Source organism: Streptopelia decaocto (genome assembly GCF_964273445.1).
Source record: "Streptopelia decaocto genome assembly, chromosome: Z".
Taxonomy (NCBI): domain Eukaryota; kingdom Metazoa; phylum Chordata; class Aves; order Columbiformes; family Columbidae; genus Streptopelia; species Streptopelia decaocto.
The window spans coordinates 18,295,491-18,323,424 of NC_138657.1; positions in this window are offsets into that span (position 1 = coordinate 18,295,491).

Below are 27,934 nucleotides of genomic sequence, written 5' to 3' on the forward strand. Positions count from 1 at the left end.
TCAAAGTTTCAGTATACTTAATTCAACAGACACAGTAGCATTTCAAAGTAGCTGCACTCCATTTTGTGAAGTTCCTTCTCCCACAGATAAGTTTTACTAGTTCCATCGTTTAACGATAAAAATCAGCAGCATATTGGGTAAATGTTAAAGAACCACCAAATGTGGTGATTCATGCATAGAACTGATTCCATTATGATGAGAAACAAAGAAACACTAGGTTTATGTAATTAACAATCAACAAAATATTATATTTCTTTATTAACCTGTTATCAAAATCATCATTCTTTATTTCCTACAGTTAGACATTTTTTTTTAACTTTTTTTTTTTTTTTTTTTTTAAACTAGCACCATCTCTGTCTTTGTCTTTCAGTCCCCATGAGGATGAACAGGGAAACCAAAACATGCACCCCATGTCATGAGTCAAGGCTGAGAATCACTAGTCAACTAAAATCAAACCAGGAAGTAAAAACAGTGGAAAATTAAGCATTCTTAATCTTTAACATGTACATTTACAATTAATTAGAGTGATAAAAGCAGCAGCCCCAATGTGACCTGTCTGCAGTAAGTCCCTTGGGAATAATTGGGAATAACAGCTTATTCCAATACTACTTAATGTCAAGTGCAACCAGGAACTTTCACAGGAAACTGTCTTCATACACTCCTTAGGGTTAAGGTCATTTTAAAGTCTCTTCAATATCTCAGCTCAATACTCAAGCCCCTCAGCTTAAGCATTAGGTGTTCAGTATGTTGAAAACAAACATGTAGGAAACTCAGCCTTATACAGCAAGTCAAAACACTATGGTATCTAGTACAAGAGAATTTCTAAGTCTTCAGACAAAATTGGGATAACTACCAGTTCTTAACACTGTTTTTTAAGGTTTCAAAGTAGATGCAACCAAGATTGCCTAAACATGATTCATATTCTGAAGACTAGCTCCAAACTAATGAGAACTGAGATTTAAAGTCAAGTTTTCAGAGTGTGTAAAACTACACATTTCATCCTGACCTTTCATGTCTGCATTTGGTCAGAAGCCTAGCTTGCTGAGCAAACTGTACCACCTCCCAGTGGGAACTTTGATGACATCTGGATCAGGCTCACTGCTAATATGGTGTTTTGTTCAAACCACCTCATCTCAGCTTCAAGTCAGCTAAAAGTGTGTGGATCAAAGATAAGCAATTCACGCTGCAAAAATGCAACATATAAAAGCTGAAATGTTCTCCGTCATGGTGATATATACATAAGAACAACTATTTTACATCAAGCCAAAGCTTTATGGGGTCCAGTTGGTAATCTAAAGCAGTGGCCTCTAGCAGCCACTTAGGGTAGAATAGAAATAGTATAGGCAGCCTTCTCTGTGCATAACAACCCTTAATACAATACCATAAGTGTATGTCTATATTCATGACAAAATTCATATTTCACAAATTCATGGTGATTGTATTCAGATTTGAATTTCTGATGACAGTGAAGGAATTTATGGAAGCTATGCATTCTTTTAATAACAGCAGGTAGCTTTGAGTGGGAACAATGATTTTGCTTGTAATCATCTCACATTAGAATTATGAACCATTCATCATCAGAAAAGACACTCCTAAAAAAATAAATTATTTTTAAAAGGACTCCCTAAAGATATGGCTGTACTAGGGCTGCTGCAAAAATAAGAGCAGAATGAGTTCAAGACTTTGGAAGACATTTTGTTTCTGTTTTCTGAAAACAGTAGCTAAGCAGCAGATAAAGGCTATTTATTCTTCCTCTCATTGTGAGACTGTGGAACATCTAATGTTCTATCTATGCCATCTAATTATCACCGTACAGAAGGACGCAGATTCTATCCCCAAAATGCAGTAGTGCCAACTTCTGCAGTTCTTATTAGCATAGTTTGTACTATAGTTAGAAGTCAGCCCGTGAAAACTTACTGTTTTGTTTTGTTTTGTTTTGTTTTTTTTAATCTGAGTAATAAACACACAAGAATGAAAGATATTTGATTATTCAGTTGAAAACAGTCCAACTCATTTGAACCTGAAACTATTACACTTTGGAATACACTCAGTTTTCAGAAGCCCCATTTATTCTTAAGTGTTGACTGTAGCTGGATCAAATAATCTTGTCCCTATTATGTGATTAAAACAGGCCCTGACCATGCTGTTTCTATGTTTGTCTCTGTTTTCAGCTTCCGTGGCTCCAGAGTATTCCCCTTCGCCCCCATTAAAGGCGATCACAGATTGAGAGTTGGCTGTGTTGCTGTTTTATACATACCACTTGGATCATGAATAATGAGGGGCATTTCATTTAGGGGTGTTCCTAACAACAGGACCCCGTCCAACAGCCATGTGTCTGTTAACTGAATGTTAAAACAAGGTAGGCTAATATTAGGCAAGTCTCCCTGGAAAGTTATTAGCTCAAGAGACTGTTTGTTGCTAAAATGTTCTTAAACAAAAATAGAAGTGTATTTAACACCGTGTCCTAGATTTCCAACACACATCTCCAAAGAGAGTGTTTTAATCATTCTGCACTGTCTTTGTTTCCCTCAATAATATCTGCTAGCTGGTCTGATAACCTCTCTTGCTCTTTCATTCCAGCTTCAACAAGAACAGCAAACGGCAGTATTATAACACCAAAATAAAGTTTTAAGATTTTCTAAATTTATGAGATTTCTCAAATTACCAGAAACAATAAGACTATTAATTTTAAAATCAACATAATCGTAGCAGGTTTAGGATTAACAAATGTTAAATTATCCCCAAAACACTCCTCTGGGGCAGGGAAGAAAGTTTTCCAAGGAATTAGTTAATATGTGAAGCATTGAGAAAATCACATCACTCCTTTACTGTCAAAGGGACTTGAGGTGGGGGGGAAACAAACAGAAAAATTAAACAGGGCAAAAACAAGAGAAAATTTGCTTTTCTAAATTTTCACTTACATCTGTAACTTAGAAATTCAAAAACTGAATAGATGAAGCCAAGCTAAACACACTAAGCTCAACATTATGTGTTTCATATAATCAACTTATTTTCACTATTGATGCTCCAGCCTGTATCCCTGAATTAGAAGCAGCTAAGAAATAGATGTCATGGCATTTTGAGCTCACAAATACTATTTTCTATTCTTCACTTAGATGTCTTTCCAAAATTATGAGAGATATCCTAGGAAAGCACACAAAATTTGATAGAGGAGTAGTCACCACAGCTCAGATTAATCTGCAAACCTGACAAGCATACTCCCCATCCTCTCCACCTGATTACTGAGACGTGAAAAAGACTAGGTCCTGGGACAGACCCTGTGGAATGTCACCTTGTTACTGACCTCCAGGCAGAGTAAAACGTACTCAACATGACAATCCAAACAGTGTTTTACTCATCTACCTGCCCAAGCTTCATTGTCCTAAACCAAATATAAGAATATTGTGACAGACAATGCCCAAATCTTTGCTAGCGATAATGTAAATAACATCCAGTGCCATCACATTAATCCCAAATCCAGCCTTTTTATCCTTCATAAAAGGCAGTCACATGGATTAGGCAGACCATGTTGGAGAATACTAAGGCAAAGAAAGTACTGAGTGCCTCTCTTTCATTTATGTCCACCGGAGGCTATTTCTAAGCTTATATTATTTTGAAAAGAAAAAGGAAGATATTCCAGAGGAGGAAAAAAAAAAAATTGTTTCTGTTTTGCATAAAGGTTAAGTATGCTGAAAGAGAAGAGGATTCAGGAGATGGCATGGTATCTCTGTGGTGCTAGAAAGAAGCATTTCCTTGGAACCAAGGAGAAATGTATGAGTTTGATCTCATACTAAGTTGTCTTTTTCTCCATTTACAAAGTTGAATTTATTTGATTTACTTTTTTTTTTTTTAATTAAGTTTAAAAAAGAGTTTTGGGGAATTCATTATAGATGAAAATTTAAGCATACCCACTTCAAAGCTCTGACTGAATCCACATCTAATTAGTGCCATTTTAATGTTTCTTCATTAGTCTTGTTCTTTCTCATTTTTGCAGAAGAAATAGATGTTTGTTATTTCCTTTAATCAGGAAAAAGGACTCCTTCAATCACCTCAAACAATGCTTTCTCTGCACTGGATTCTATATAATGAAAATTATTTCCATTTATTACTGGCCAAATAAATGCCTTAAAAACCTTTAGGTAGGTAAGCATGTGCCAGCAAAAAAGCTTCATGATCATCTAATGCAGTAAAATTAATTTTCCATATATAAAATAAAAATTATTTTCCAAAACAAGAAGTTACACTTAGATTTTAAAAAGCACTGCTGATCTTGAGTTGCATTTAAGTTCTACATTGGAATTTACATAAAACAATGAGAAGTAATTATTTACGTAGTCTTCTTTTTTTGCTTTCCTTGTGGACATAAATATAAGGCTTCAACAAGAATTATTACAAAGAAAAAATTCTGCTCTTTCATGAAACTGGAGCAGCTTCTTGTATGCACCTATTGTGGAGGGAAAAGTTAGTTTAGGCTTCATGCCAGCTTAATACTTGGCATTTGCTCTTAAACATCCAGCAACATGAGTTTCAATTAGTATTAGACATAGGAATGTTGTTTTTGTAATAGACACACCTGTTTGCTGTGAAATGGGTTGAATCCAACAACCTGGTTTACATGCATTACATGATAATCCCATGTAGTCATACTTCCCCTCTTATCCTCTCCAGTCCTTACTGATTATACTCTCAAAAAAAAAAATAGTTTGGGATCAGTAAATATGAGAAAAAATAGTACTCTCTGAGTTCTTTCTGTATCAATATTATAGCAGTATAGCATCTTTGCTTTGACACCAAGAGACTCCCTAAAGGAAAAGAGCTGGATGCTTTCCAGGACTTCAAAACACAGCCAAGTAAGCTTTAGTGTATATTTCATCACCTTGACATCAGTTTAAAATACCACTGAAATAATGTAAAAAATAGATAAGGCTTCATTAATAACCAGAGGTCCAGCTGAAATTTTAAAAAGTTATAACGTCTTTAAACAGAGTGAAATCTGTTGAGAAGTTTGCAACAATTCTAAATTCAGTTTTTGTCAATTATTAGATATCAAATGGATCTTAAAAAAAATTAATCAGTTTTCATAATGTCATTGTTTCTATCATTATAATTCATTTCAGAACTTTAAAAAGGATCTTTTCTCCATTAAGCCAGGTGAACTTGCAGAGGTCTTTTAAGAGAAGAGCAGTTTACTCGATACTCACTGTTTTTAATCTTCTTATTAAAAAATAATACATGTTGATAACACATCATCCTTCCTGGAACATTCAAAAAACTGTTGAGGAGGTGGTTGTGTCATTTTGGCCAGGAGTTCCTCTTTCAGCAAAATCAAAACTGCATAGGGAGATTTCTGTCAGGATATTTTACCTTTTTTTTTGCAATTCACTGTTTATGTGTGGATAATTTTCAGTGTCCTTGAACCATTATGTGGCATGCAAACCAAAAAGCAAGAGATTGATCTTGCTTTAAGAAATTTACAAGTGTAAAAACGTATGAAAAAGACCCAAACTGAAAATCATTGCATCCTGTGAAGCTGTGTTTGACTAACTTCCCAAAAAGTACCAAGAACTTTCATGAAACACTTCTATTTCTCCTCCTCATTATGTTATTCTATATGAATGACAGACTGCAGCTCGCTAGAGGGAATAAACTGAGGCAAGGGAGAATACAGCAATATTAGCTAAATTAACCTGACTATTGAACTAGTTGAAGACTAAATACCTCCTTGAAGTTACTTCTCTAATTTACTGGAATGGTTTTAACCAAACTAAAGCACATTGTACTCCATATAAAAACAAAGAATTGATCACAAGAAATATTATTGTGCTCAATCTAAATAATAGAAATATTCAGACCATAGCTTGGGAAGCTACTTACTACATGATATCTTTCATTTAGAATAGTGTTTCGTTACTCTGGACAAGCCATAATCTGTGGCACCACAGTCTAAGAAATTCAAAACATTTAGTAAACAGACCATTTTTACCTCTAGTTTTATGTTACCAAGTTCAGCAAAGGCAGGTCATAAGTACCAACACTTTACTTTATAGCAGCATATAACCCAGGATTAAGGCATTCTGCTAGTTCAAAGAATGCTAAAATGGAGTTAAATAGATTATACTATATGATTAGCAGCTGTGAGAATCTCGTTTTTTTAAAGGTGAGGCAAGACATATTCCAATGTCTCACAATGTCATCCCTGAGTAATGACTGGAGCTAATAATGTACATTGTTTTCATACTGGAAAATTCAAAGTTGCAAAACTTTGTCAAATCCAAAGCTGCAAAAAAACTTCAGTTCAGAAAAATGCTCTAGACTAAACTTTCCCCTAACCAGTTGCTTTTTGGAAGAGTGCAAAGCATTATTTTTTCTCAATTTTCTGTTTGTTAAAAGAAACCTGGGGATAAAAAAAAAAAAAATTAAAAAAAAAAAAATTCAACTAATAACCAAAGCATTTAGGCAGATTTACTGCTATGTTTTGTGAATATATTAAATTTTACCTTTTAGCACAAATTCTTAACAGAATAGAAAGTTATATTTCTACCCAACCTGATTTGCCTTAATTTAGAATATATAAAAGAATACAACCCAATGCCTGCAGCTTTTTATGCAACATATTTATTTTTTGGAAATTTCTCACTTTGTTGAGTGACAAGCAAACACTTTTAAACTTGTGAGCTGAGCTAGTATCAAAATATGGTTGTAAATACACTGAGGAAGTAAGACGCATGGACTATATTGGTCCTAATATTTTGGTCCTCAACATTTATAACTTGTTTCATTTGTAACATGGGTAATACTAGACCTAGGAGTAGCAAGTCTCCAAATAAACAGCATAATAATAATGGCATTTGCCATATTTGTCTTTTTTTTTTTTTTTAGGTAAGAAAATCCCATATTAAGACTCTACATTTCTCAGAGAAAGATAATTACCTGTCATAACAGAGGCTGACTAACAGGTAGATCAGGAAAATTGTTCAAAAGTCAACAGCAGGGAAACACCATGCTCTTCTCTACTATTCCACCAGTCTAACACTCACATGCACAATCTTTTCTTTAAAAATTTGAAGAAAAGCTGAAGAGAATAGTTTTATGGTTCATTATGGTGTTTGGCTGGGGGTTGGTTGGTTTTGGTTTTGTGTTTTTTTAATCCATCCCACCATTTTCTTTCTTTTTTTAGCAAACCATTGTACATATAGCATGCTTCACTAGCAAAAAAAAAAAATAAAATCCTTTGCTTTACAGCCTATTGTTTAGAAGATTTGGGCAAGTGCTGGTACCACAAAACACAGCAGTAAAATGTTAAGCAGTGAAGCTCTGCATCTGTACAAAGTCAAGGTTCTCCATTAAATATTAACATGACTTCCTTTATTTGGCAAAAATGTTTTGAGTTGATGCAGACCTTATGAATGAAAGCCTACTCTGCTTTTCTAAAAATGTGGATGGTGTAAAAGGTGGCTGGTGTTTCTTCTGTAGGGATATTACGTTTACTATGCAAAATATTTTCTATTCTTATACTCTATTAAATGCCAACCCTAACATTTTGCTTTTACTTATCAGAGGTACTACCTGTAGTGAGGTAAAATGAGGTTTGCCAGGGCGTAGAGTTATATTTTCACTTAGGAAAGATTACTTTCGCAAATTTAATACTTCATAAGATAATTAGAATACATTAATATAATTTAATTTCTATGCATGTGTATGTTCATGTATTTAAAACATCTAATATATGAAACTGCTGTTCATTTCTGTAAACTCCACCATTTCTATTGTTTACTTTACAGCCATCCTCAATTACCCTAACAGTACTACCAAAGTGTCATTATATTATCTGAAATAAATATTCAAATGTTAGGCCTAGCAATTGCTCAGTTACATCAGATTCAATTTGTAAATTGCCCATTTGCTACGGATTTGACTATTTTGCACTGACTCAGTAAAATCAGTTTACAAGCCATATTAATTTTCAGAACAATCAAAATTATAATGTATCAACATTTCTGTCCTGTATTGTCATCTAAAAGTCATCTCTGATTTCAAATTTACATCACAGTGTATGCTTAAGGTCATTACATTTCTGTGAAATACTCCAATGTAAAAAAGTAATCGCTGCAGTGATTAGCATCATATTCATCAATAGATTTCTGAGTTTCACACTGAAACTGCTTGCAGGAATATGAATTCTTTCCCTAAGTTATAAAGAACATTGTTCACCCTCATTTGCCTCTTAAAAGGTAAGAACTGCAGTTATATGATGTAGAATGATTGCAATTATAGTTAAAACCTCAGAATTTAAAGGCACTCTGCATGTCACAAAAATATGACCTTCTAACAGGAGTGAATTTACAGTTCAATTCTATGCAAACCATTGTGCTCATTTCTTAGATAAATATGAAGAATTATTCAGGTATTTGCAAGCCTTAGAATCAGTAGAAATGAACTTGTAGTCTGAACAATAAGACAAAACCTGGAGTTGCTCCACTGTGATAAGAAATGTAGCATAAAAGGAAAAGCTCAGAGAAGAGGGGAACCTAAAGAATTTTTTTTTTTTTCTGGAAATAAAAAAAACATTTTTTCTCAACATTTCTCAGCATTTTTTCTGTGTCATTCTTGTAGTGTGCACAGCCATAGGAGTTAAGAGCTAGCCGATTCCGACAAAACCTGCCATTCATGTAACTATCTCCACAACTAAAAATCACCACTATGAGTATTCACTGGTTGCCCATCTCACTTTTGCACTTTCGAAAACACCAAAGCAAACACTATTGGTCAGTTGTAAAAATGGCTTGGCTGCAAAGCTAATGTCAGTTATGATTCAGCCCTAATTTTGCCTGTCAACAGTTTTGTTTAACTTCCCAGATATTCCAGCTTGTTGCCAAGACCATTTTGCAAATGAAATCTCTCTTTTGAAAACCACCATATGAATATGTCAACAGGTCATGAAATATTTTCATTACAAACCTTGAAGAAAACCTAAGCGCTAAAGCAACAGTTAGAAAAATGTCTATTTCATTAGGCATGAGTGTGAAATCTTGCTGGAAAACATTTATTTTGGCAACTCCCTATTCTGCTGGTGGCCCGAAAGTATCCTGACTAGATTATCCTGATGGGAGGCAGCACCAGCTCCAGAGAGGAAGCTGTAGCAGATGAGCTAATCACTACAAGGATCACCCTCGAGCATGAATGAATTTACGTGAATTTACAATGAGGGTGATGAAACACTGATCTGGTTGAAGATGTCCCTGCTTGTTGCACGGGGCTTGGCCTAGATGACCTTCAAAGGCCCTTTCCACGAAACTATTCCATGATTCTACGAAATTGCAGTGTACGAGTACCTAAGCAGCAGTCATATAGTAACAGAAATTCAAGTTACTTCAAAGTAAAAGCTTGAAAACTTGTATTCATTTATCCAAGGATAAATAGAGATAATTTTTTTCTCATGCTAATAGTGCAAATATATGTTAGCTCACATACTGGGGAAAGGGTTCCTTCAAGCTCTTCATAACCTTCTGAAAATTCTGTGGTCATTTTAACTAAGATCCTTCAGTTACCTGTCAGACTTAGCATCCATCTCTAGTCTCACCAAGTCTCCTACAGTGCACAAAAGACTTTGATTTTAAAGTTGAAAAGCATGTTCAAAGCATAAGTCATTACTTGGTGCACAAAGAGTCTGCTTCCCAAATAAGACACAGGTAGATGTGCACAGGGCAGATCATGTGTGTTTGCACAGGTGTAAGGAAGGGCATGTGTGGTGCATTCTTATCCATGAAAAGGAGAAAGAAAGGTGTTGGAAGCCCCAAAACAATTCTTGAAGTCTCTCCATGAGGAGATGATTTTCTCACAGTCATCAACGTCTTACTCCCTCTCAACCTCCCACTTCCAAAATTTCCAGAGATTCACACTATTCCTACATCTGTGAAGGTTCCCAGAGCCTCCTGTAACACAAGGCAGGAGGGCTGCATAGAGAAAAAAAAAGTCTGCTGGCTTAAAGATCCCTCTTGAGGTGTGCAAAAAGAAAAGCACCTACAGTAGCTTCTCATAGCCAGTTCTTCTAAAGAAAACTTAACCTCCATGAAGCTCAGAATGTCTTGTCCTAAAACTGAAATTTCAAAATCATGATTTATCCAAAGAAGAAGTCTTTAACAGCAAAGGACACAGCTGAGTGTCAAGATATGCAAATTCTGCCTGAGATTTCCTATGTACTCCATCTCAAAAAATACTTATCTCACTTGTGAATTTCACATGTCAATTTGATGTCTGTAAAGCATCCAAAATCTTCAAATGCACTATGAATTATAACAGTCTACTGAGTGTTACATGAGAAAAATCACTAAAAATAATAGTGCAAGTATCTTAGTCTCAATTATTATACTAGCAACCCTTCTTAAATAGCTCTATGCAAACTAATTAACTCCGTACACTCATATCAAAAGTAAAAAGTATGATTTGATGAAGGGGAATTTTGGAGTTTTGGGGAATTTTCCTTTAAGTCAGAGAGCTCAAAGGCATGACTAAACAAAACAATCTGGCAAAATGTAAAATACAACAACTCCTTGCCTTCTCTGTAACAAATTACCATACTACCAAAAAGATTAAGTGATTTTACATTAACAATCAGAAGAAAAACATGGCTTTCCTAGTTCTTTGAGGTGAATTTGGAGAGTTGCTTCAGCACTCAAATGTGAAATTTGTGCCAGTGGACTGGCCCGTTGCTATTAGAACTCCCATCTACAAAAAGGGCTTCAGACTGAATCTTGTAAACTACGGACCAGTAAGCCTTACTGCTCCCATCCATGGGAACAGGACAATCCATCGTGGAAAGGGAAGAGAAGGGCATAAATAAAAGATTACTTAATATACACACAGATGAACAGAGTTGTGTTGGGAAGGCACTGGTGTGTCTTCCGTAAGGGAAATCCTTCTTCATTAAACTTTTGGAATTGCAGAAGGGTAACAATAACTATGTGGATAAAACCTGACCTGGATTTTCAAATGGCCTTTGATGAGGCTCCACATGAAATGTTATATAAAGTAATTCCACTGCAGTAGGATCAGAGAAGAGGCCCTTTTAGCAACAGTGAGCCAGTTAAGGCAGAGGAAACAAAAGGCAGTGCTTAGGTGTCAATTTCAGGATGGAAAAAATGACAAGAGAAGCATCTCTTCCTCATGGATTGGTGCGGGGAAGAGCTGTATTTCATCTCCTTCCAGTGGCCTGGAAAAGAAAGGCAACTGTGAAACCTCCAAGCTTACAGGTGATACTGAGCTCTTCATGGGTAGTCAAATTCTGTGTCCATGGCTAGGAACCATAGAAGAGTCTCAGGGATGTGGTAGACTAGCATCAGTGTAAGGTCATATTGAGAAGAAACAATGCAGAACTTGTATTTCAGGTCAGGAACAAGATCTCAGGATCAGCCTTTCCAGGTCTCTGAAACCATCAGCTCAGAGTGCAAGTGCACTGAGAAGCCAAGAAAACACTTGGCTTCATCAGGAAGGTCACTAAAGACAAGGTAATCTGTTTGTTCGTGTAACAAACATTGATGCACCCACATCTTGAGTGCTGTATGTCTTTCCAATCCTTGCATCTCAAAGGGAAGGTAGGAGAATTAGAGAACATAAAAACCAAAACAAAACAGCTAAAATGTTCAAAGACTCAGATTGGCTGTCTTACAAGCAGGGGTTTATTGTAAAAGGCTGAATAGTTCTTCAGTTTGGAGAGGAAAAGGCTGAAGAAAGCTGTGACTGAGATGTTTGAATTTCTGATTCCAGCAGGTAAGCTGAATGTGAGACTGTGGCCTCACCAGAGGCCATGGTATGGGTGTATTTGTCAGAAAGAGTCACTTTGTGAAAGTAGTGGGAGAAGAGGTTATAATAAATAGAGCTGTTTATGGTGTAATGTGGTGGCTCATAAACTTCTAGAATTTGCTTCCATTAGGCTGTGGAGGCAGGCAGTGGCAGTGGATACAAAAACAGGGCAGGTGGATGCATGGGCAGGAAAACTATAAGCAGCTACTGATAAGAGATAAGGAGGGATTTTAGCTGCTACCTTGTGCACTCCTCTTCTGGAGGCTGGGGGAGTAAAAGGGGACCAGACTGTTAGGTTTGGCACTCTCCTGAAGCAGCATCTGCTTATGCCTCTGATGAAGACAGACCACCGGTGGTGGGTGTACCTAGTACTGGTCTAATGCAGTTGAGCATTTATGTTCTCTTACACTTTTCCTCATCAATATAGACTGTAAGAAGGATACTAACTCTACCTAGTATCTTCTGACATACTAGGTCCATGACCAATTGTGCTGCAAAGATTCTTTTCAGAACAATGAAGAACAAGATACAAATAGCGAGCCTGGAAATGGCGAGGAATTCTCAAACTACTCCTTGAAGGAAATTCCTTCCTGAAATGTAATATAGCATTACTAATTACTTATTATTCATATTGAAGGATGAAGTTTTTTCCCATACTGAATAGCTGCTTCCTAAGCAACAATTACTCAGGTCAGTTCACTGGTGTGATACGTATATTTCTTTGGCACTTTGGGACAATCCAAAAATCTTCGTACTAGATAAATTTGCATTTGTGTTATAAGCATTTTTTGCTTAATTAGTGATTTTCATCCTACATATTATTTAGCTGTTTCACTCTATTTCATCTCCAGCTGAGAAAACTCAAAAAGCATTTGTCTGTTTCAGTTTTAGGAAGCTAACACACTGTCATCCTCAGCTTGTGTCAGAAGGATTTAAACCACTGTGCTACTTACTAGTACTTCAATTTTTAGATGCTTGAATCAGACAGGGCTACTTTTCGCAGAGAAGCATCACATCTAAACAATAATTGAGATGAATTGCATGTAATTCTCAGTATCACTTTCTTTGCCTGAATTCACACAGACACCTGCACATAGAAGAGACACAAACTCCCTTTTTCAACACACTTTACTTATTTCTTGGGCATAAGACCAACAGCCAAAGTACTGTAAGAAATGAACCATTTCTGTTTAAAAGGAAACTTTTTTACACTAAAATATCATGAATAGTAATATTGCGGAAAGGATGGATATGAGAAGTTCACATTAGTATTCAAACTCACACACACTTGCCAGTTCACAGGTCTTCATTATTCAGAACTTCACCAGATTGATGTAATGCATGTCACAAACATATGTTTCAGACAGCGTTTTATGGATGAACCAGCAGGGCAATTGCCTGGGACCTCAGAGACCAGAAGAAAGCATCCTAGGAAGCCAAACTAATTAGTAGTATGAGTCATCTAATGTATGGGTGGGAGCAGGGAGAGGACCATGCTTCAGCCTGTCTGCAGCCTTGGTGTATCTAAAGCCAGTTTCAATTCTCTCACCCTTTTCTTCATATGTATCAGAATAGCTGTGCTGCTGCAAACAAACAAAAAAAATCCATCCAACACAGATTTTACAAACACATAGAAATGGTACAGTGTTAGTTTACTGGAAAGAATTAGCATTTTCTGAAAACCTGAAGGAGGGATTGCTAACACACTAATAGCAAATTACCACTCTACAGAACCAAAACAGATAGCTGGTAGGATTTGCCAGAATTAGTGTCATAGTCTGCAATTAGCCCTGGTTGCTTCTGCTTTAACATTTTCCTTGACTGATGAAGGATTTCTTTCTTTTTTTTTTTTTAATTTGACTGTGTAAGGAATTAGACACCATGCACCATTGCAACTCAGTAGGTGGATCTATGTATTTTAAAAATACGAGCATCTATGTATTTAAAAAATATAAGCATTTGTTTTACAGGTTAGAATTTTTTTCTCAATCAGGAGCACAGCCAACAGTTTACTGTAAAGACTGCTATGTGTTCTCTGTAAAGGATTTTGCAAAGCTGAATAAATAGAAAATGATCCAAATACAGGTTATGTCTGAGAATTACAATATTCTTTTATCTTTCATCAAAATCTAAGAATTAGGTGAGAACAGAGACACTGAAACTTCTTGTACTTTCTTCTTGATCTTGGTAATCCTGTTTATTACAAGCAATCATGAAGGAATGGCTTACAACATATCACAATATAAAAAACACTGTATTTTAAAGACCTTTCACCATAATCCCCCTGCATGCAATTTTTGTAAGACTTGTATAATATTTAATAGGACTTTGGAGCACTGTAATATATAAAGTCAGATGTAGGCTTGTTAACTGCTTCTAAACATTGAGAAAGTTTTATCAAGTGAGAGTAACAAAAGGTAGTGGACACAAGAAGAGAGATTTATTTAAATATCACATGTTTGAGCCTGACTCATTCCTTCTCTCAAAGATACAATTTCTAAAAATGAAAATGCAAATCACTCAGTAACTCTGAACATCTTACTGGGATACAGACTTCTGTCTGACTGATATTTATACACTTCATGTTTTTCTCATCCTTGCCAGAATGTATTTCTAAATAAAAAAAAATCCCACCTTCTTAGTTCTGCACATTAAACATAGTAATTTTATGTTGTGTGCCTGACTGATCTACAAGGAACCACCAGTATGTTCCGTTGATTGTCATCAGGTATCAACAAGGTGGTCCTGTCCACTCTACTTAAATGCATGCATATGTTGCTGTGAGCACTCCAAGGGTGGTGTTGACTAATAAGGCCTTTCAGTAGAAATCTTTGACAAAAAAACAGCTGCAAAGACTTTTCCAATTAGGCTTTTTTGGTAGATTACAAACAATTAAGAATAAATTGCTATACTTGTGTTTCAGTGTCTGCAAATACAATTCCTGTCAGCAGGAAAAAGGAAAGTATTAATATATCGAACACAAAAAAATGTGCTTTAAACATTCCTTGTAATTCTGTAGTGAAAGCTTTAACAGGAATATTCCATAAAGGCCACGGATAGGTATTTCCTGAACTAAATGGGTAACATCTTTGAAATTCAATTTGTATATGGAATTTAGGATCAATAACTCATTGGACTACCACTAAGCAGATTGTTAATTTGTACAAAGATAGTGTCTATAAAATGTCTTGTTCAGGTTGCAACAGGAGCCTTTGCCAGAAATAGTTTTGGTAGTTGTTACCTTGATGACAAAATCTTGATTAATCTGCTTTAATCTTTGGCATGCCTTTTACTTCCTCAGGAGCTAAGATTAGTTTGTTTTCCCAAATCATGTCCTTGAAACACTTCTTCAGCTATATGGTGCAAGAAAGGTCCTTTTGCCTGAAGACACCATACATGGGATAAATACACTTACTCTGTCCTACAATTAGAACCATTCAAGTAAATAATGTATTGTCCAAATGTCATAGGCTGTGACTTCCCGTATTGCATGACAATTTTGCCCACATTCAAGCCCTGTGTTCACTCTGCATAAAGCTAGTACCTACAGCAAATACACCAGCATTTATAGATCAGATTTTTCTGGTTTTAGAAAAAAATAGGGAAAAAATAATATCCCCTGCCTTCACAACCTATGTAGTGTTCAAATCTTGCAATTCAAAATATATCAGAGAGTAAGGCTTCAATATCACTATTGTTTTCCTGAAATTTCAACAGACTTCAGCTCTTCTCCACTAAGACATCTGAAAACCTCTCAGATCAGGGTGCTGATATTCATATTCTCAGCACTCAGCTCATGGGAATGCATAAAAAAGACACCAATAAACTCATCTCTGTTTGCTCACAGTGTTTCTGAGTGCTTATGGACTCTGCATGGCTTTCTTAAATTATCAGGTCTCTCATGTACTTTAAGATAGAGGTAAAAAAAAAAAAAAAAAAGAAAGAAACAAAGTCAATGGAAGTAAACTGCACAAAATGACATATTTATAGTGTAATGAAATGTTCAAAAATATGTTAGGTGGGGTTTTTTGTTTGGTTGGTTTTTGGTTTTGTTTTGTTTTTTTCCCTGGATTGACAGCTGTGCCTTGCTGGTGAATATCTGAACTGGATACTTTTTTTTCTTATATGAAACCTCTAAAAAATGAAACTTAGGTCAGGTACCTGAAAAAAGAGCACATTTTCTGAGGGCACCAGATACAGAACCTTTGACAATGCAACTTTCTTTCCCTCATAGCAGAGAAGATTTTTAAAGCACTGCTACTTTCTCCATATTGTCTTTTTCATGCCTTTATCAAAATGTGTCCACTGATTATCACCATATGTCAGTGTTGTATGCTTCCTCTTCCTGTGGTTTTTAACATGCTGGTCTTCATAGCAGGTGTGTGTCTCTACTCCACTTTTCTTCAACAGCTTTGCCTATGCGTCATCCAATTCAGGCAGAAGGTGATCACTTCATTTTGTCCCCTTTTACCTCTTTTTGTTCCCACATCCTCTCACAGCATGAACCTTGTGCAGACTTAAGGGAAACACATAAGCTGAATGAAGACTCTCCCTTGGGCAGTAATCACCCACCTTTCCTTCCTCACAGGAAGCTGACGTTTGTATTTCCTTTCACGGAGGTCCACGTTTGCTACCACTAAAACCACTATACAACCTACTGGAAGCTTTGCATTTCCTCTTCCACCACTATTTTGGGAAATAATATCATTGCAAAATCACACACAATAAATATTACATGCTTCCTATGTGGTAATAAAGATTATATCATTATTTCTAAGACTGTATATAACTGCTGATTTTTGTGATTTTCATTGTGATAACATCTGTATTTTTGTAGCCCTGAAATAATTTATTTTAGAATTATTGGTCACTCTCCTCCAGCCTGCACTTGATTATTTCCCTGAGTTCTTCTTTCTATCTCTCCTTCAGCCTTGCTGTCAAAGCTTCTGTTCCCATGGATTTCAGTATCATTTGGGGCACTTAAAGAACAGAAACCCACAATACTGAGCACAAAGGCAAACCATGAAGACAAAATCTTTACTGTATGGAACTGGCAGTGCAGCCCAAAGAGAAAAGGTGATAGATATTTGTGCCAAATAGGACTAATTAATTCACCTTTTACAGCAGCACTGACTACATCTGGTCAAAATAAGTAGGTCTTAACTCAGCATGTGAACACAATATACATACACTGCTGTCTAGAAATGGCTGAGCATAAGGTAATTTAAAAAAAAAAAAAAAAAGTTGAAATCTTGTTTCTTTATGACCTTCCTACATCACTTTCCTGTTGATAGGAATAATCAGTACTTAAAATCGGTAGATTAGCACAGGTAGACCCAAAGTGGTCAGAAAGGGTGAGGGATAGCACCTTGAACAGCTCCAGGTCAGTAATCAGCTCCCTTTGAAATCCACGGGATTAGTCAACAGACTTGTGAAGGAAAAGCCTGAGTTCTGCCTGTTTGCCGGGAGACATTCGTACATGTTGAAAGCAGAACTCTCCAGGTCCTGACATGTTAGATCACTTATGCAACTGCCAAGCTTAATTGAATTTATCTGTGCAGTTTAGAAATAGCAAAGTCGGGTAGAGACACATCCAGCTCACTGTGTTCAAGATGTTTACAGAGGGATGGTCTAACAATGTACACTTCTAGGAGAGCAGCAGGATGCATGAAGAATCCTGGGCATATTCTGCAAAAGTTTAAATCTTTTCAGATTTATTACCTTCAAGTGTCAACAACTATATTTCAAGTGCCATTTGAACTTGAAAGATTTTTCCCCTCATAAAATGTGTCCTGGAATGTCTTTACATGTGCTATCCCCTTAGACTTCCTATCAAAGGTTGCATGACTAAATATTTTCTCAGATAAATTCTCTGCCTTAACTGCATCCAAGAAAAGCTCTTACATTCCTTGTAAAAAAAACATATTTTCCAAAACACAACCACTCTCAACTTGGAATTTATAGGAAGACAGTCAGTAGGGAGAATCTAGTGACTTTATTTATGCAGTAATGATGGGGAATTAGATGATATTACTGTCATGAAAGGCTTTGGATATCATACTCTAAAACTATCATCCATTGCATTGAAAGTCCAGATGAGTAACTCATAGATATCAATACAATTCATTTTTATTCTGGGAGAAATTAATCCTTCAAGTCATACTTTGACATCCACAGAGTTTCACAAGCGAGTATGAAGACCAATCTGTCTGAACAAAGTGGGAAAATGAGGTAATGAGACACAAATATGTCATGTTCTGTTCTCCTGAAAAGTAAATGGCCAGTTATCAATCTCTAGTTCAGGCAATCATGGTTCTAAAACATATCTCTGTCCAAGGCTTTTTGGAGAGGAAACCCCACAGAAGCATGTTTTCTGTCAGGACCACACTGTAAAGTCCATTGTTGAAGAACAGTGCCATGAGGTAAGGACCCATACTGGTGCAGTTCATGGGAAGGACCCACACTGTAAAAGGTCATGAAGGACTATATTCCCATGGAAGGGACCCCACACTGGAGAAACGGAAGAGCATAAGGAGGAAGGACTGGCAAAGACAAAGTATTATGAACTAACCCTAACCTGCGTTCCCCATCCCTATGTCCTGCTCAAGGGGAGGATGCAGAAAAGTCAGGAGTGAAGCTGAGCCTGGAAAGAAAATTATTAGAGGGATGGAACACCTCTTCTGTGAGGAAAGGCTACAAGAGTTTTGGTTGTTCAGTCTGGAGAAGAGAGGGCTCCAGTGAGACTGTATAGCAGCCTTTCAGTGCTTAGAAGAGGCCTAAGGGGACAGAATCTTTAACAGGGCATGATGTGATATGACAAGGGGTAATGATTTTAAATTAAAACAGGGGAGATTCAGACTAGACATGAGGAAGAAATTTTTTACAATGATACAGGAAAAACACTGGCACAGGTTGCCCAGAGAGGTGGTAGATGGCCCATTCCTGGAAATTTTCAAGACCAGGCTGGATGGGGCTCTGAGCAACCTGATCTAGTTGAAGACATCCTTGCTCATTGCAGGGGAGTGGACAAGGGACCTTTGAAGGTCTGTTCCAATCCAAAGTATTCTATGATTTTATAAGAAAGGAGGGGTGGGGAAGAAGGTGTTTTCGGTTTTGTTCTTATCTATCGCTATCCTACTCTGTTAAAATTTAATTAACAATAAATTAAATTAATTTCCCCAAGTCATGTCTATTTTGCCCATGGTGGTAACTGGTAAGTAGTCTCCAGGCCCTTATCTCAACCCATGAGTTCTTCATTGTATTTTCTTTTCCATGTCCTGTTGATAAAGGGGGAGCGATAGACCATCTTGGTGGGTACCTGGCAGCTAAGGGCAACCCACCACAGTGATGTTCTTTTCTTCTGATAAACATCAGACTAAAAGCCATATTTGACTTCATCAATCAGGTGTAGTTTAAGGGATTCCATAATGTCATTTGAGTTCATTCCATTCCTAATGAAAATGCAACTTGGCCTCTAGTACATAAATCACATATTCATCACTGTTTCAGGTTATAGTTTATATAAATACTTTACATTTTAACATTATTAAAAATGACAGGCTAGCATGGTATTTCATTTTCCAGGTCAAGGAGCAGTGATCATTTTGGAAATGGAAGATCAGGAAATAATTATTCATGGGAAAACTTTAACTCAACTTTCATTTGTGGTTTGGTGATATTGATAAAAGGGGCTTATGTGCTGTGGAATGGAATGGAATGGAATGGAATGGAATGGAATGGAATGGAATGGAATGGAATGGAATGGAGGGGAGGGGAGGAGAGGGAAGGGCAGGGGAGGGGACGGGCGGGGAGGGGAGGGGAGGGGAACAGAAGGGAAGGGAAGGGAAGGGAAGGGAAGGGAAGGGAAGGGAAGGGAAGGGAAGGGAAGGGAAGGGAAGGGAAGGGAAGGGAAGGGAAGGGAAGGGAAGGGAAGGGAAGGGAAGGGAAGGGAAGGGAAGGGAAGGGAAGGGAAGGGAAGGGAAGGGAAGGGAAGGGAAGGGAAGGGAAGAAATAGTTCAGCTGGAAGGGACCTATAATGATATCTAGTCAAACTGCCTGACCACTCCAAGGCTGATGAAAAGTTAAAGGCTATTATATAGGGCATTGTCCAAATGCCTCTTAAACACTGACAGGCTTGAGGCAACAATGACCTCTCTAGGAAGCCTGTTCTAGTGTTTCTCAGTAAATAAATGCTTTCTAATGCCAAGTCTGAACCTCCCCTGGTGCAGCTTTGTACTATTCCCACACGTCCTGTCACTGGACACCAGGACATGGTATTAAAGTGCTATTAAAGTGCAATTCCCTGGTAAAACTTTTATTCAGGTGACCAGTGATGAGCACACACCATGTTCAATTTATCAAAGTGACTGCTTGTGCCTGTTCAATACAATTTAGTTCTAAAAACATGTTTTGTCTTTCTAGTGTTAAAAAGGGTGTACAAATAGCATAGTTCCTTGATTACAGTGCTAGCAGAAAAGTCAATTGATTATAAATCCAGTAAGTGTAACGTGGTAATCTGACATCCTGAAAAACAGGCCACACTATTTCAATCAGTATTTATAACTGTATGTGCTGAATCAAATGTGAGATCAATATTAAGTAAAATTCCCAGTCCCCATTTTAAAAGGTTTACAACAATATCGTGGTGAACAATTACAATATCATAGGTTATGCAACCCTTAAAATTAAACAAGACTTTTATAAATTATTCCACAGGAAAGCAAAAAGTGGCCTTACATGTCCCAACAATATGCAATGGTGTTATGTTACTCTTTCTCTCTAGGGAAAAATAAAAATCTACCTAAGAAAATACAAAAGGGGAAAGGGCAGACCACAGAGGATGTTTGTTCCCAAACATATTCTTTTTGCTTGCCATTTGAAGCATACTTATTTTAACATAAGGCAACATAATGAGAAGTGTTTAAAACTGTCAGAGAAACTGAAAAGGTATAAAATGCACATCACCTTTTAAATAGCTTTTCCTTGCTAGATTCCAAGTTGAAGAACAAAAAAAAGTTTCTGAACTGCCGACAACACTTAGGAAATTCAGACCTGTGATCTATTACCCTTAGGGCAACTCCAGTGCTATATTTACAGTCAAGCTGGTCTGGTAACCAAGGCAGCGTAGAGATCCAGCCTAGCAATTTACAATCTTAGTTATTTCATGCACTTTCATTTTGCAGATCAGCTGCTTGAGTAAATATACTTTAAGTCACGTAAGCAAGTTCAGAAATTTTACTACCGCTATGGCTAACATAAGCTCCTATGAACCCTGACATGCACAAAGTAACCTCTGAATGTGCGTGGAGCTCACTGACAGATCAAGACTGTGTTTTTACATGATTCGAAAGGCATTCAGAGAGCTTTTGATCACATGAAACTGAGAAATAAGACTCAGACCAGAGTCTCAGAGTAGACACTAAGAACCTCTTTGAGAACTTCAATAGGCTTTAGATCTGTTACCAAGCAACTAGTAGCCAAGCAGAAAAAAATGTTATTTTCCTAGTTTCAAATTTCCAGCAAGATTAATAAAAAGGCAGGGAAAACAGTGTCAAGGATATAGCAGTGCTTTCTGGCATTGAGTTAGCTTGCTCTGTCACTTAGTAACAGAATATATTTCCCTGGTCTTAGTGTTATGTATTACTTGTAATGTCCTGTTTTTGCTTTAGCACTTTCTCTCTCTCTCTTTTTTTTTTTTTTTTGAACAGTAGGAGTCAAGCTTTATTTTAGTTAATGTAGCTCTGTTGAACTGAGCCATCTCCCTCAGATATTACAAGTACCTTACATAAGCAGGTAAAATTATAACTAGCTCCCAATCGAAACTGAAGGTGCAAGAGGTTGTGAGACATGATGAGATGCATCTACAGGTCCTGAAGGAACTGAAAGAGGGGAAACATAACCCCATTTTTAAAAATGGACAAAAGGAAGACCTGGGAACTAAAGGCCAGTCAGCCTTACCACTGTGCTCAGCAAGATCATGGAGCAGATCCTCCTGGAAACTATGCTAAGGCACATGGAAAGTAAAGTGGTGATTTGTTCAAAGCCAACATGAATTCACAAAGGGCAAATTGTGCCTAACAAATCTGGTGGCCTTCTACAATTGCATTACAGCATTGATTTATAGTGGAGGAGCAACTGATATCATCTACCTGGACTAGTGCAAAGCATTTGGGTCTGTTCCACATGGCATCCTTATCTCTGAGTTGGAGAGACATGAATTGGATGGATAGACCTCTCAGTGAATAAGGAATTGGCTGAATGAATGCAATCAAAGAGTCACGGTCCATGTCTCAGTGTGTAACTGGAGATCAGTAACAAGTGGCATTCCTCAGGGGTTGGTATGGGAACCTACACTGTTTAAAATCTTTGCCAGCAACATGGACAGTAGGACTGAGTGCACCCTCTGCAAGTTTGCTGACAACACCAAGCTGTGTGGTGCTGTTAACACACTGGAGGGAAGGGATGCCATCCAGAAAGAACTTTGACAGGCTTGAAAGGTGGATCCATGCAAACCTCATGAAGTTCAATAAGGCCAAGTGCAAGGTCCTGCACATGGGTCAGGGCAATCCCAAGAACAAATGCAGGCTGGACGGAGAACGGATTGAGAGCAGCCCTGAGGAGAAGGACTTGGGGGTGTTGGTTGATTAGAAGCTCAACATGATCCGACAATGTGAGCTTGCAGCTCAGCAAGCCAACTGTATCCTGGGCTGCATCAAAAGAAGAGTGACCAGCGGGTCAAAGAAGGTTCTTCTGTTCCCCTACTCTGCTTTCATGAGACCCCCACCTGGAGTACTGCATTCAGCTCTGGGGCTTCAAATACAAGAAAGAAATGGACCTGTTGGAATGAGCCCAGAAGAGGGCCATGAAGATGATCAGAGGACTTGAGCACCTCTCCTATCAGGACAGGGTGAGAGAGTTGTGGTTGCTTAACCTGGAGAAGAGAAGGCTCCAGGAAGACCTTATAGCAGCCTTCCATTACCATAAGGGGACCTACAAGAGGGCTGAAAAGGGACTTCTTACAAGGGTATCTAGAGATAGGACAAGGAGTAATGGCTTTAAACTGAACAAGGGTAGATTCAGATGAGTTATTAGGAAGAAATTCTTCAGTGTGAGGTTGGTGAAACACTAGAACAAGTTGACCAGGGAAGCTGTGGGTATTCCATTCCTGGAAGAGTTAAAGGCCAAGCTGGATGAGGCTTTGAGTAACCTGGTCTCATGGAAGGTGTCCCTGCCCTTGGCAGGGATGTTTGAAATAGATGTTTTTTAAGGTCACTTAGAACACAAGTTGCTCTATTATTATATGTAAACTGGTGTTATTCTGGGCAATTGGCTAGGTCTTCAGCAAAAGATTGTTCTAACTTTTGTTTCCCCATCACTTAAACAAGCAGTATTTTCCAGCATGTTTGATGTAGGTCTTCTGAACAAAATCAAAACTCTCTACTGACATAAACATTTGCTGTTTTTTTATTGGTTTGTTTTGGTTTGTTTGTTTGTTCAAATTACTTCTCCAAGAGCAAAGGATTAACACCAAAAGCTTTATCCCAGTGAACTATATTCATGCTACATGCCTCAGCTAGTTCATTGATTCAGCAAAATTCAGGCATTCCACAACTACAAATTTTCATCATTCCTGCCCTCAGTATGCACCACAAACATCTAGTGATTATAACTAGCTAAAGGCCAACCACCTGGAATGAGCCACACTTGGCCCAGTACAGATGTCCCTCTGCTGACCTGGCAGGTTCTGTTGTCTTGCCATGGCATTCAGATGATAGGTTTAGCCTTTTCACTTTGTGTCCTACAAGTGATCAGATGACAACTAGAATGAGAACAGGTGACACAGGCTCCACTTGACAAACTATTCTATAGAAGCCAAACTTATTTGAAGCAATACACTTGTTGAAAAGCATGATCATAGACTGATTATAAGCATAAGATGGATTGTACCGATATATTTGAAAAGTGACCTGAAAGGAATAATTCACAATCTGGGAGAATAAAATTTCCTATATTTGTAGGTTTTGGCTCAGTCATTGACAGACTGAAAAATCTTCCAACAAATCAGGTCAACTAGTAAAGAGGTAGGACCAGTGAAGACTATTAAGTGTAAAGTACTGTTCAACTACTATTTTCTTATGCACATATTCTTTGTTTCCTGGCATCTACTTCATTTATTTCCCTCTTTCTTACAAAGTCATAATTTTTATATAAATGAAGTTATCTAGTACGTTAGTGTTTGTTAATGGTAAAAATTAGAAATAATTTAAATTTAAAATTTAAATTTAAAATTTAATAAAAAAGTTTGTTGTCTGTTTTTCTTCTCATACATCATACATATCCTTTAGCTCAGATAATGCAAAAAAAAAAAAAAAAAAGCTTTTGTTTACATTTGTTTCTAGCTAGTATCCTGAAGGAACAATGCCTGTGTTTTCAAGATGTCTTTTACCCCCTAAAATACGGTGTCCAACTATTTTTGATTTCGTATGGCCTGTTGAATGTTTGAGCATCCATGAGTGGTAATGAGTGGTTACACATAATTTATTATATCAGTTACATATAACATGAAGTACTTCTATGTCAATGGCACTTGTAGGAAGTTGTAGCTAAAGACACAGAATATCCCATTTCCACTACTAATTATTATTTCAAACTCAGAGGTAAACTTTTCCTGCTATTGGCTTCATATATCAGTCTGGGAAGACTTTTCTTCTTTTTAAATAAAATATATTATCGATTATAAAATTTTGCACAAAAAATGACAATACACATTCCCCAGATCCTGACTACCTTTCTTAAATACACATTTAAGATTATCAATGCCACAATAATTTGAAACAAATTAAGAACAGAAGCAAATTATTCCTGATGCAGAGAGCTGGTGCCAGGGCATTAAAATTACTGTTTTAGTTCTGTTACCACTCTGAACTATATGCATCCCTCTTTTTCACTCTGCTTATCCCAAACTTTCCCATGCTCAGCCCAAATAAGCTCATATATAGTTGCAGGAGCCTCTGGAGCTGTGACTATAGACCTTCAGCTGCTGACAGTCTCATCTTGCAGAAGTAGAGCACTGAAGACCAATTTCCTAGAAGCCACAGAACACTTTAACTGTACATAAACTTCCTCTGCAAAGCAATTGCTGTTTGACCTAGCTTTTATAGAGACATCAGCTTTAAGTTAATTTCATTGAAGTCCAAATCTTGGCAAGTATTAATTTCATCCAAAAGTTCAGAGGAAAATTATGAGCTGATATCACGGTTAATTTGGCTTGTACAATATCAGGTGGATAGATAATGACGAAGCAGTGGATGTGCTCTATCTTGATTTTAGTAAAGCATTTGACACAGTCTCCCACAGCATCCATGCTGCTAAACTGGGGAAGTGTGGTCTGGACAACTGGGTGGCGAGGTGGACTATGAACTGGCTGAAGGAAAGAAGCCAGAGAGTCGTGGTCAATAGGGCGGAGTCTAGTTGGAGGTCTGTACCTAGTGGGGTCCCTCAAGGCTTGGTACTGGCACCAGTACTGTTCAGTATGTTCATCAACAACTTTGATGAGGGAATAGAGTGCACTGTCAGCAAGTTTGCTGATGACACCAAGCTGGGAGGAGTGGCTGACATGCCAGAAGGCTGTGCCACCACCCAGCAAGACCTGGACAGGCTGGAGAGTTGGGCAGGGAAAAATTTAATTAAATATAACAAGGACAAGTGTAGAGTCTTGCATCTTGGCAAGAACAACCCCAGGTTCCAGTATTAGTTGGGGAGCAACCTGTTAGAGGGCAGTGCGGGGAAAGGGACCTGGGGGTCCTGGTGGACAACAGGATGACCATGAGCCAATACTGTGCCCTTGTGGCCAGGAAGGCCAATGGCATTGTGGGGCATATTAGAAGGGGGATGGTTAGTAGGTCAAGAGAGGTTCTTCTTCCCCTCTACTCTGCCCTGGTGAGACCACATCTGGAATATTGTGTCCAGTTCTAGACCCCTCAGTTCAAGGACAGGGAACCGATGGAGTCCAGCACAGGGCAACAAAGATGATTAAGGGAGTGGAGCATCTCCCATATGAGGAAAGGCTGAGGGAGCTGGGTCTCTTTAGTTTGGAGAAGAGGAGACCTCATTAATGCTTATAAATATGTAAGGGGTGAGTGTCACGAGGACGGAGCCAGGCTCTTCTTGATGACCAACAATGATAGGACAAGGGGCAATCGATACAAACTGGAACACAGGAGGTTCCACTTGAATATGAGAAGCAACTTCTTCTCAGTGGGGGTAACAGAGCACTGGAACAGGCTGCCCAGGGAGTTATGGAGTCTCCTTCTCTGGAGACATGCAAAATCTGCCTGGACACATTCCCTTGTAGCCTCATCTAAGTGTTCCTGCTCCGGTGAGTGGATTGGATTAGATCTTTCGAGGTCCCTTCCAATCCCTAACATTCTGTGATTCTGTGATTCTGTGATTCTGTGATTCTGTGATTCTGTGAATATGCAAAGGGTGACAAAAACATAAGGACAAATATACTCCCTGAAATCACACTTCCATTGACCCCTATCTTGCCTCCAACAGCGCACGCCCCTAGAATAACATAAAAACAGTTTTTCCCTACAGTATTGTCACTGATTCCAACAATTTGTACTGAAAAAACTTCCTCGGCCAAAAATGGCATTTTTACAGAGCTTTTTAAATGGCCTCTACTGGACTTCTTTTTCATGAGAATATCCAGTTATCTTACTACCCATACAAAATTTTAGTGTCCACATAAACCTGAAACAATGAACTCCATAGCTCTGCTACACACTGAGTGAAGAACAAACTCTTTGGTGCAGTGTTATGTGATACCCCTCAGTTCTTATACTGGGCGGAAAAATAATAAAACATTTTCTATATATGCACCCTTCATAACTGGTGGTTTTATGGATATAGACTTATAGTCTTAATTCTTCCTGGAAGGGAAGACATCCCTACTTTTAATTAACTTTACCACCTTTCTCTGAAGCTTTTTTAGTTCCTGGGGTTTTTTTTGGTTTGTTTTTTTTTTTAAATTTTGTTTTGTTTTGTTTTGTTTTTTTCTGAGATTAGTTAGATCAGTACTATGCATACCAATCAAAATAACAGGCACCATAGATACATGGCTACAGTAATGTTCTCTATTTTTCTTTATTCTTTTATCAATAATTTTAAGCCTTTCTGACAGCTACTAAGCCTTACCATTTCTGTAGAACTTTCTATTTCAGCTATTATTCCTTGTAGATGCTACTTCATTTACAGAATTACAGGCTTTGTCCTAAGATAACTCCTTTCTCTCATCAAATGTCATTCACATTTACGCATATTTAACTTCATTTGCCATTTTATTGTCATTCCATTTTCATATACTGTTTTTCCAGTCCTTCATTTCTGCACACACCAGAAGTAACATAGTATAGCCAACATACTTTCTTACCTAATGATACATCTGCCTTTTCCAGACCGTCAGTAAGCCTACAGAGCTGCCTGCACCCGCAGAGAGTTACAGAGTCCCTGACAAAATCTGTGGATGATCTTGCTATCCTGTGAAAATGGCCATTTAATCTGGCCATTGTTTTATTTATTTTTAAGCCAGCCATGTGGCTATTCAAAGACCTGTCTTCTTTCATGCCAAAATACCTAGTGGTGAGGGATCTTGTCAAATGACATCTAGAAATGAATGAGGATATATCTCTACTCAACATTGGTAAGCCCGTGTTTGGAGTCCTGTGTCAACTTCTGGGTTCTGCAACACATGAGACACATGGACACCCTGGAGAAAATACAAAGAAGGGCCAGTAAGATGATGAAGGGACAGAAGCATCTCTCCTGTGAGGAACGGCTGAGAGCTGGGATTGCTCAGCCTGTAGAAGAGAAAGCTCATGGAAGATTTTATTAATGTATATAAATACCTGATGGAAGGATGCAAAGAGGGTGAAGCCAGTCTCTCTTTATTGGTGCCCAGTTACAGAAAAAGAGAAAACAGGCACCAGCTGAAACATGGGAGGATCCCTCTGACTGTAAGGAGACACTTATTATTGTGAAGGTGACCAAGCCCTAGCATAGGTTGCCCAGAGTGGTGTGGCATCTCGATCCCTGAGGATATTCAAAAGCTGTGTGGACATGGTCCTGGGCAAGT